General features: G+C 39.0%; 2 long non-coding RNA genes across 2 annotated transcripts; both read left to right on the plus strand.

The window, feature by feature from the left end:
- The first annotated feature begins 5,129 nt into the window (after nt 1-5,129).
- Nucleotides 5,130-6,640, plus strand: LOC140820773 (uncharacterized). Its single transcript, XR_012115576.1, has 3 exons — nt 5,130-5,447; nt 5,543-5,566; nt 5,811-6,640. It is a non-coding gene; the product is annotated as an uncharacterized lncRNA (long non-coding RNA).
- Nucleotides 6,641-10,259: 3,619 nt separating this feature from the next.
- LOC140820774 (uncharacterized) lies at nt 10,260-11,185 on the plus strand. The gene is made up of 3 exons (XR_012115577.1): nt 10,260-10,574; nt 10,670-10,693; nt 10,938-11,185. It is a non-coding gene; the product is annotated as an uncharacterized lncRNA (long non-coding RNA).
- The last annotated feature ends 846 nt before the right edge of the window (nt 11,186-12,031 follow it).

Genomic DNA, 12,031 nt, shown 5'->3' on the forward strand with positions numbered 1-12,031 from the left:
TCACAGCATGGCCGGATTCGTTGGGAACATTTCCGTCAGGCCTTCATCAATCAACACTTCCCGCCAGCTGTTCGCCAGGCGAAGGAGATGGAACTGTTGACCATTAAGCAAGGAGATTCGAACATTGAGGATTATCAAAAGCATTTTACGGATCTATTGCCGTACGCTCTTCACATCAGTGAGAATTATGCAGCAAAATATTCTCACTTTTTGAATGGTTTGAACCAGGAGATTTTTGATCGGGTTTCTGTCTGTAATGATCCTACTTCGTACGAAGGGTTAGTGAATCGTTGTCGTCAAGCCGAGATCAGTATTGCTAGAAGGAAGGCTATGCAAGCTAGCAAAAGTTCTTGTTCGTTGGGACCAAGGGGTCAGTCTTTCAAGAAGTCTGCATCTTCTTCTTCTTCCAGTTCTAGAGGAGTACACAGCTTTGGCAAGAAAAAGATGCAATGTGGCCACTGCGAATGCAATCACCAGACGGAAAATTGTCGAAGAGCAACATGTGCTTGTTTCAATTGTTGTGGTTTTGGTCACATGAAGAGGGATTGCCCTATTTTGGAGAATCCGAGTGGAGGCGGAGGTTCTATGACAGGGTCTTATAGTGGAAAACAGTCTGAAGCCACTATGCAACAGAAAGGTTTTCCTGCTCAAGGTTCTCTTCGTGGAGGAATATCGCAAGGATCTCAGCAACGCCCACGAGTTCAGGGGCAAGTGTTTGCCCTAAACCAAGAACAAGCTGAGGAACATAACGAGAGAGTCATTGCCGGTAATTTTCTTTTATGTGGTATTCCTGCATATGTATTGATTGACACTGGGGCATCGCATTCATTCATAGCATCAATGTTTTTTAAGAAGCATAAACTACCCTACGTGTCATTAGATGTTTTTTTGTCGGTGTCTACACCGATGGGACAAGAGGTCTTAGCTAAGCGACTTGTAGTAGACTGTTTGCTATAGTTTGAGGGAAATTACTTGTCTGCCAATTTGATGATATTGGCTATGGAAGATTTCGATTGTATTATGGAAATCGACCTATTGACTAAGTATAGAGCGACGGTAGATTGTTATCAACGTCTCGTTCAGTTTCGTCCAGAAGGAGACGAGAATTGGTTCTTCTTCGGTGAGGGGGCTCGACCTCCAATGCCAGTAGTGTCTGCTGTAAAGGCACAACGAGCTTTAGCCAAAGGAGGAGAAGGATACCTCATTTATGCTGTTGACGTATCAAAGGATGTAATAGGCGTGAAGAATATTCCAGTTGTCGATGAATTTCCTGATGTTTTCCCCGATGAAATTCCTGGATTTCCTCCAGAGAGGAAAGTGGATGCGGAGATAGAGTTGGTACCAGGAACCGCACCTATCTTTAGAGCGCCTTATAGATTGGCACCAACAGAGATGAAAAAGTTGAAACAACAGTTACAAGATTTTCTTGAAAAAGGGTACATTAGACACAGTGTGTCTCCTTGGGGAGCCCCAGTGTTGTTCGTTAAAACGAAGGATGGGTCTATGCGACTTTGCATAGATTCTCGGCAGTTGAACCGAGTAACAGTCAAGAATAAATATCCGTTACCACGGATTGATGATTTGTTTGATCAACTGCAAGGGAATTCAGTGTCCTCGAAGATCGATTTACGGTCTGGATATCATCAACTTCGAGTTCATCAACGTGGTATCCCTAAGACTGCATTTCGAACAAGGTATGGGCATTACGAGTTTCTCGTGATGCCGTTTGGTTTGACGAATGCTCCAGCAGTATTTATGGATTTGATGAACCGAGTATTCCAGGAGTATCTTGACAAGTTTGTCATTGTCTTTATTGATGACATACTGATATACTCTCGTAGTCTTGAAGAGCATGCACAACATTTAAGGATTGTGTTGCTAACTTTAAGGAATCACCAACTGTATGCTAAGTTGAACAAGTGCGAGTTTTGGCTCGACAGAGTTGTCTTCTTGGGACATGTTATATCCAAAGATGGGATATCAGTGGATCCTAGCAAGATCGAAGCAGTGTTGAGTTGGGCACGACCAGAATCAGCTCATGAGATAAGAAGTTTTCTAGGTTTGGCAGGTTATTACCGGAGATTCATCTCAGGAATTTCTCAGATTGCCAAACCATTGACTCAAGTGACCTGTAAGAATGTGCAGTTCGAATGGACTCATGATTGTGAAAATAGTTTCAATGAACTGCGTCAACGTTTGACAACTGCACCAGTTTTAGCTCTGCCATCTGGATCAGGAGGGTACATTGTGTACACTTATGCATTACTTCAAGGACTTGGGTGTGTTTTAACCCAGAACGGTCATGTGATTGCATATGCATCTAGACAGTTGAAGAAGTATGAAGAGAATTATCCAGTTCATGATCTGGAATTGGCAGCGATTGTGTTTGTTTTGAAGATTTGGAGACATTATCTCTACGCAGAGAGATTTGAGATTTTTACATATCACAAGAGTTTGAAGTATATCTTCACTCAAGCAGACTTGAATATGCGCCAAAGAATATGGATGGATTTGTTAAAGGATTATAATTGCGAAATCAAGTATCATCCAGGATCAGCGAATCTTACAGCTGATGCTCTTAGTCGCAAGGTGAGATTATCTGCACTTCAGACAAGTTTCATATCAAGTGTAATCCAAGATTGTTGTTCTCTGGGATTTCACTTCCGTCATAAGAAAGGAATGGAACACATTCGAGTAACGAGCATTTTATCTGAACCGATGTTGTATGCCAAAATCAGAGAAGCTCAGTTTTCTGATCCGAAGGTGGAAAAGTTAGCAAGTTTAGCTAAGGGAGACAACACATCTGGTTTTGCGTTCCAAACAGATGGAATCTTGTGTTTGTCAGGAAGAATCGTAGTTCCAGAAGATTCTAAATTGAGGGACGAGATTTTATCTCAAGCTCATAGGAGTAAGTTGAGTATCCACCCTGGAAGCAAGAAAATGTATAAGGATTTAAAGACCAAGTTTTGGTGGAAAGGTATGAAGAGAAATGTTTACTAGTTTGTAGCCAAGTGTTTGGTTTGTCAGCAAGTGAAAGCTGAACATCGACGACCAGGAGGATTACTTCAGAATCTTCCTATCCCTGAGTGGAAGTGGGAGCATGTAACGATGGATTTTGTCAACCACTTGCCGTTATCTTCTAAGAATTGTGATGCACTTTGGGTTGTTATGGACCGACTGACTAAGTCAGCACATTTCATTCCGTATAGTCGGGAATATAGCTTCGATCGCAAGGCAAGACTATACATCCAAGAGATTCTTAAATATCATGGTGTGCCAACAAGTATAGTCAGTGATAGATATCCACGCTTTACCTCAAGGTTCTGGGGAAGTTTTCAAAAAGCGTTGGGAACGACATTGAGTCTGAGTACTGCCTATCATCCAGAGACCGATGGTCAGTCTGAGAGGACTATTCAGACACTCGAGGACATGTTGCGTGCTTGTGCTTTGGATTTTGGACCAGCATGGCATGATCATCTGCCGCTTGTATAGTTTGCATATAACAATAGCTACCACAGCAGCATTGGTATGGCTCCGCTCGAAGTATTGTATGGTAGACGTTGTCGTACTCCTTTGTTTTGGGACGAAGTAGGAGAACGACAAGTGCAAGGACCTGAATTAGTGAAACAAGCTATTGACGTAGTGGAATTGATTAAGAAGAGAATTAAAACTGCACAAGATCGTCAATCGATTTACGCGAATACCAAGCGTAGACCTCTACAGTTTCAGTCAGGGGAAAAAGTTTTCCTTAAAGTTTCACCGTTCCGCAGGGTGATGAGATTTGGACTCAAGGGAAAATTAGCCTCAAGATTCATCGGACCTTTTGAGATCTTGGAATGTGTTGGAAATTTTGCGTATCGTTTGGCTTTACCGCCATATTTGTCCAGCATTCATAATGTCTTTCATGTATCGTTGCTACGACGGTATGTAGGAGATGAGTCGCACGTTCTTAGTCCCACAGATGTTCAACTTGAAGAAGACTTGACTTATGTTGAGCAGCCACTTTTAATCCTGGGTAGGAAAGAGAAGAAGCTCAGAAACAAGACCATTACACTTGTTCTAGTGCAATGGCAACGCCGAGGTACGGCAGAAGCGACTTGGGAGTTAGAGAGTCGTATGCGCTCAGAGTATCCTCATTTGTTTTGAGATTGTATTTTATTCAGTTGTATTGTACTTCAGTTTTGATTTCGAGGACGAAATCTTTGTAAGGAGGGGAGGATGTAATGACCCGAATTCTTTGAATGAATTATTAATTGAGAGATAATTAATGATTTGTTAATTAAGTATTATTAAGGAATTGATAATCCGGGATTAAGCTGTTGATATCCACCGAATTTTAAATGGATAACCCGATCTACTTCGGATTACATTATCTCGAGAAATCCTACTAGACCAATGAGATTCTGACACGTGGCAGATAATATTGGTTAAGATTTTCTGAAATAGTCCGGATGCAGCCTATAAATGGAAGCCGGTTCTTTTTTTTCCTTCACCGCATTCTTCAGAGAGAGTTCTAGTTGTACCTTTGGTCTTCAAGCCAGTTTCTAGGGCACTTTGGTGTCGGGAAGTTTCAGAGCTGGTATCGACTCGAGGAGGGGTCGGTGAACTGAGATCGAGACATCATCAGCGGGCTGACGACGGACGCAGGTATAATCCTAAATCCTTAGATAGTGATTTAAGGATCATTAGGGAGAACTTGTAGCATGTTTTTTCTTGTTTGATAGTTATTTCATTATGTTGGTATTGTCTAGGTTCAGAGCTTTCTGTCAGATTGTTTTAGTGAGGTACGTGATGTACTGACTGAGATATCCAAGCGTAGTATACACATTTATATTGTAATGACTCGATTTAATTATATGTTATTTGTCGATAATTAGGATTAATTATTTTAAATTGAGTAATTTAAAATAATTAAGCCAAAATAATTAAATTGTGTATTTATGCATATTTAAATGTTATAGCACACGAAAGTTGAAATAAAATAGACCGGGTCAAGTTCAAATCGAAAAGATAAAAGATAAACACATATAATATATATCATATATATACATATATATATATATATATATATATATATATATATGTATGTATTACGAAATAATAATAAGAATAACAATAATACTCATCTTCCTTGGAAACCGTGATTGCCTTCACCATTTTCCCGTAGCTTCTGTTCTTCACAATTTCACCAATTTCGTCCGCTTCGATCGATCATAGCTCCATAACCGGTCGCCGAAAAATTAAACTAAATATACGGTTGGAAAGCTCTCGACGTAAGCTTTCCGTTGATACCACTTTCGATAGGAAAAATCGAGATTTTCGAAAACCCGTCGAAAAATCGTCCCCCTTTCTCCGCTGAATCGTCACCGTACGTCGTCGGAGTTCGGAAATTGATTGAGGGCTTTTGTTCTCTGGTTCATAAGCTTCGTTTTGGTATATATATTGAGGTATAAACTATGATTCCAGAAATTGTCTAAGGATTTCTCCATTTTTTGGTTAAATTTGATATCAATATTGATATTGGTTATATTTTTGGATGTAGGTACAAACTTTGAGTTGATTCGAGGTATTGAATAAATTTCAGAATATTTTACAAGAGATTTTTGAATTAGTGAGATGAATAAATCGAGTATAAGCTAGTTCGATGTTTTGCGACGAATTAAAATAGAAATAATTGATTTAGGCATTTTAGTCAAATATTGGAATTTTAAGAATTTAAAATGTCTAAATAGTTGAAATTGGATTTTTAGAGAATTTAAATGGTTATGAAATTGTTATATGATAATAAGACCATTTAAATTAATATTCAGGTGATTTGTCTGAGTTGGCAATTCCAGGACTTTCTTGAGGATTTAAGTTACTGGTAAATTAGTTGAGGTACGTAGAGATCAGTTATTTTCACGATGTCTGACAGAGGCATCTGATGATCCTGTTTATGATTTATTTGCTATTTGCTGATTTATGTGATATTATATGCTGACTCGCATATTATCAGTTGGTAATTGATGTGCAAAATAAAATAAAATATTTCTTTTGTTTACACACATTTTATTTTGGTTAGACACATCAATACCACTGAACATATCATATTGAGCCTATCTATTATTGAGATCCAGTTATATTTCGGTTGAGATCCGTTATATATATGATATGATATGGTGTCCTGGAGATGTTTGGCTACCTTGATTCGGTCCGGCTTAGGTAGTTGCTGGCTTCGAGGCTGGGCCATATCCCAGGCACGGTCCGCTGCCTTCGTGGACCAGCTCGAGCATATATGTATGATTGTTGATATCGATCATTTGACTCCTGATATCCTGATATCTTGCACCTATTCATGCATGGCATCATTGCATTTCTATGTCATATATCGTGGTTTCTTGATGTCTCGTACTGGGGTTACTCACCCCCGAGAGGGGGCTGTCGTGTCTTTTGTGTGTGGACATGACAGGTGGTACATGTGGTTCGACCTCAGGTGCTCGAGAGGAAGCCTCGGGAAGTACCAGAGCTCCTTGAGAGTAGGCTCAGTTGTATTTAGGTACTGCGTGGTGTTGCTGTCTCCCAGATACTATATGTATATATATGGAGGATTGTATTATGGTATTATCGAGCCTTGTCGGCTCTATGATATTTTTGTTTGTATATGTCATGATCGTGTCTGGCTGGCATGTGTGTATGTTGTTGTGTTTATTGAGGGCACATGTTGTTTATTTTGAGTATTTGATTTTCGGGTATGTCCTATTTACAGGAAAGTCATGCCGAAATTTTTATAGGCCCAACCGCAAATTTTTAACTCACTTTTCCGCTGTTAACTGATTAATCATGATTGCATGTTAATGAATCGTTATTAGGATAACTGGCCCTCACAGTTGGTATCAGAGCGTAGACTGGGATACGCTCGCACTAGAGTTAGTACACTCGAGTTTAGGCACAAGAAATTTGTGCGCATGTGTTTGATTATTTGAAATTACTTGCTCTTGCCTGGAATGAATTACATGTTAGTATCTTAGGGATATGACATGTAGATTATACATTTGAGTTGTATTTCAGTGCTTGGATTATATTGAGGTTATGGAATATTTTGGGAATTTAACCTTAAATCCTGTAGAATGGCAACTAGAGGAAATAAAGAGAAAGGAAAAGAAGTGGCTCAGGAGTCTGGGGCACAGAATATCGGAGGAAATGACAGAGTTCCTCGAGGTAGGCGTGGGCGTCCTGCTGCAGAGATAGCCGCTAAAGCAGATGCAGAGGTAGAACAGTTAGTGCACCGAGTTGATGAAATGGAATTGGCTGTAGCTCGATTTCAGAATATGCATCCTGCGAAATTCTTCGGAAATGAAGGCAATGATCGAGCAGAAGGATGGTTGAAACATATGGAATTCTTGTTCAACACAGTACATTATGATGCTGATAGAAGGTTAACTATGGCAGTCCTCCAACTACGGGATCGTGCACAGCGTTGGTGGGAGGCTACTACAAATGTACTGCAACAAACTGGTAGTCAGATCTCTTGGGAGGTGTTTCGTGCTAAATTTCTCCAAGAATATGCTCCACCATCCTACTACTCAGCCAGAGAATCTGAATTTTATCGGCTCGTTCAGGGTAATATGTCTGTGGAAGAATATGCTCGACAACTTTCTGCTCTTTTCACTTATGTACCACATGTGGCCGTGAGTGAAAAAGGGAAAATTTCAAAATTTTTGGAAGGGCTGGACTACCAAATACATGCTATGGTTATGGCTGGATCGCCTGCAACTTATGCCGAAGCTGTGGACAAGGCGATTGGGATTGAGGCTGGGTATTATAGACGATTCATTGAAGGATTTTCGCAGATTGCCCGACCTATTACCCAACTGACTAAGAAAGATGCAAGATTTATTTGGTCAGATGAATGTGAGAATAGTTTTCTTACATTGAAAGAGAAGCTGACAACAGCACCAGTGTTGGCATTACCATCTGGATCAGGTGGATTTGTGGTTTGTACTGATGCATCATCAAGAGGTTTGGGATGTGTTTTAATGCAACATGGAAAAGTTATTGCATATGCTTCAAGGCAATTGAAAACACATGAATCCCGATATCCAGTTCATGATCTTGAACTAGCAGCCATTGTTTTTGCTTTAAAAGTTTGGCGACATTATCTATACGGTGAGCAGTTTATTATCTACTCAGATCATAAGAGTTTGAAATATCTGTTTACTCAATCAGAACTGAATATGAGGCAGAGACGATGGTTAGATTTGTTGAAAGATTTTGACTGTGAAATACAGTATCGGCCAGGAAAAATGAATCAAGTTGCAGATGCATTAAGCCGGAAGTATCAGGATGTTATGATAGCATCTATCCATGTCTGGCAGAATTATGATGATTTATGTACTTCTGGTTTGACTTTTCAGCCGAAAGGCAATCATTTTATTGTATCTGCTTTACAATTTGAGCCGAAGATTATTTTGAAGATCAAGAGCTCAAAAGAATGATTCACAGGTTCAGAAATCAAAAGATCTGGTTTTGTCTGGTAACCCAGCTAAATACAATATCTCATCAGATGGTTGTTTACGAATGAATAACAGATTGGTGGTACCAAATGTCACAGAATTGAGAGAATCATTGCTTCAAGAGGCACATTGTAGCCGTCATAGTGTCCATCCTGGTACTCATAGAATGTACCACATACTGAAGCCATATTTCTGGTGGGATGCGATGAAAAGAGACATTTCAGAATTTGTAGCGAAATGTTTGACATGCCAGCAGGTTAAAGCCGAGAGAATGAAACCTGGAGGTATGTTACAGAGTTTAGAAATACCACAATGGAACTGGGAACATATTTCAATGGATTTCGTGACTCACTTGCCCAGATCAAACAGAGGTTGTGATGATATCTGGGTGATAGTCGACAGATTGTCTAAATCAGCACATTTTATTCCATACGATCGTACTTATGCTTATAATAAAATGGCACCATTATATGTGGATAATGTGATTCGATTGCATGGAGTTCCAGTATCTATTGTATCTGACCGAGATCCTAGATTTGCTTATAAGTTTTGGAGTAGTCTTCAGAATGCTTTGGGTACTAAGTTGGCAATGAGTACAGCTTATCATCCCCAAACAGATGGTCAGACAGAGAGGACGATACAAACTTTGGAAGATATGTTACGATCAGTGGTAATGGATTTTGGGGGAAACTGGCAAGAATCTTTATCATTGGTTGAATTCTCCTACAATAATAGTTTTCAAACAACTATTGGGATGGCACCATTCGAAGCTTTGTATGGTAGAAGGTGTCGATCTCCCGTATGTTGGAATGAAGTTGGAGAAAAACCATTAGCACAACCTGAGTTTGTTGAAGAAATGAATGAAAAGATAAATTTGATTAGAAAAAGAATGAAAGCATCTCAGGATCGTCAAGCTAGCTACGCAAATAAAAGACGTAGACCTTTAGAATTTCAAGTTGGCGATCAAGTTTTCTTGAAAGTTTCACCGTTTTGTGGAAAGGGAAGTTAGCTCCACGTTATATTGGACCGTATACTATTATTGAGAGGATCGATTTATTGGCTTATAGATTGGACTTGCCGCAGAGTTTGTCTGCTATTCATGATGTGTTTCACGTATCTATGCTGCGGAAGTATGAGCCAGATCCATCTCATGTTCTGAGACCCGAGGATGTGGAGTTGGACAATTCTCTTAGTTATGTTGAGTATCCTATACAGATTCTTAATCGAAAGGATAAGCAACTTCGAAATAAGACGATTCCACTGGTTATGGTACAGTGGAGTAGACATGGGACTGAAGAGGCTACATGGGAGTTGGAGGCTAAAATGCGGCAAGAATGGCCTCACTTGTTTGAAACTGTCACAAATTATTCCATGTACTCTGACTTTCCTATGTACTATCAGTGGTAGATGTGTGACTATGTTGTATATAATGTGTATGTTGTGTGTTTCGATTTCGAGGACGAAATCTTTTGTTAGAGGGGGAGAAATGTAATGACTCGATTTAATTATATGTTATTTGGCGATAATTAAGATTAATTATTTTAAATTGAGTAATTTAAAATAATTAAGCCAAAATAATTAAATTGTGTATTTATGCATATTTAAATGTTATAGCACACGAAAGTTGAAATAAAATAGACCGGGTCAAGTTCAAATCGAAAAGATAAAAGATAAACACATATAATATATATCATATATATATACATATATATATATATGTATGTATTACGAAATAATAATAAGAATAACAATAATACTCATCTTCCTTGGAAACCGTGATTGCCTTCACCATTTTCCCGTAGCTTCTGTTCTTCACAATTTCACCAATTTCGTCCGCTTCGATCGATCATAGCTCCATAACCGGTCGCCGAAAAATTAAACTAAATATACGGTTGGAAAGCTCTCGACGTAAGCTTTCCGTTGATACCACTTTCGATAGGAAAAATCGAGATTTTCGAAAACCCGTCGAAAAATCGTCCCCCTTTCTCCGCTGAATCGTCACTGTACGTCGTCGGAGTTCGGAAATTGATTGAGGGCTTTTGTTCTCTGGTTCATAAGCTTCGTTTTGGTATATATATTGAGGTATAAACTATGATTCCAGAAATTGTCTAAGGATTTCTCCATTTTTTGGTTAAATTTGATATCAATATTGATATTGGTTATATTTTTGGATGTAGGTACAAACTTTGAGTTGATTCGAGGTATTGAATAAATTTCAGAATATTTTACAAGAGATTTTTGAATTAGTGAGATGAATAAATCGAGTATAAGCTAGTTCGATGTTTTGCGACGAATTAAAATAGAAATAATTGATTTAGGCATTTTAGTCAAATATTGAAATTTTAAGAATTTAAAATGTCTAAATAGTTGAAATTGGATTTTTAGAGAATTTAAATGGTTATGAAATTGTTATATGATAATAAGACCATTTAAATTAATATTCAGGTGATTTGTCTGAGTTGGCAATTCCAGGACTTTCTTGAGGATTTAAGTTACTGGTAAATTAGTTGAGGTACGTAGAGATCAGTTATTTTCACGATGTCTGACAGAGGCATCTGATGATCCTGTGTATGATTTATTTGCTATTTGCTGATTTATGTGATATTATATGCTGACTCGCATATTATCAGTTGGTAATTGATGTGCAAAATAAAATAAAATATTTCTTTTGTTTACACACATTTTATTTTGGTTAGACACATTGTAGTGACCCGTTCCAGAATCACCTACTAATCAAGAACTAAGCATGCAACTTAACTTAATTAATAACAATCAGAGATAATAGCGGAAAAGGTCAACAAATGATAGTTATACAACCCCATCGAAAATCCATAACAACTCAGAATGAAAAGAAAGTATACGATACAACCATAACGAATCAAAGAGTACTGAATAAATAACTCCACCGGCTACTCAACGTCCTCCTCCTCCTTCTGAGCCATCCAACCTGAGGCCTGCCCCGTGGAAATGGGGTGTCCAAGATAAACAAAACCGAGGACGTGAGCGATAAGAACGCCCAGTACAAAAGCATGAGTATACAAACCTATATGAAATGCACATGCTATGATATGATACCAGGGTAGTCAAGAAACAGGAATCACAAAAGATCTCAAAATGCTCAGTCTAGAGGCGCCAAGTGGATAGTGCCGCGCGGTCCTACCTCTGGGTCACTGCATCCACTGCAAGAACAGACGTGGACCTAAAATGTCCCGGATCACCGAAGCCCTCCCGACCCGTCGGCCACTGTGTACTCTCGGTGTCCATGCGTCCACAAGACAAGACAGGGCTGAGCGGCCCCACAAGATATATATAGCTTATCTCGAAAGGGATACAGCTCAACAGTAAAAGCTATCTCGAAGGAGATACGGCTCAACATGAAATGCAACATGCATCATAAATCGTGACATAATAGCATGCATCATATGACATATAACAATGCACCACATAATCATGCAACACATATAAGAATGTATACTCGACCAGGATATCTCGGATAGTACTTTCGTACCTCTATCACAGCAATCCTAATCCACTGGAAT

The sequence above is a fragment of the Primulina eburnea genome, unplaced genomic scaffold (assembly GCF_022965805.1).
Source record: "Primulina eburnea isolate SZY01 unplaced genomic scaffold, ASM2296580v1 ctg1431, whole genome shotgun sequence".
Classification (NCBI taxonomy): domain Eukaryota; kingdom Viridiplantae; phylum Streptophyta; class Magnoliopsida; order Lamiales; family Gesneriaceae; genus Primulina; species Primulina eburnea.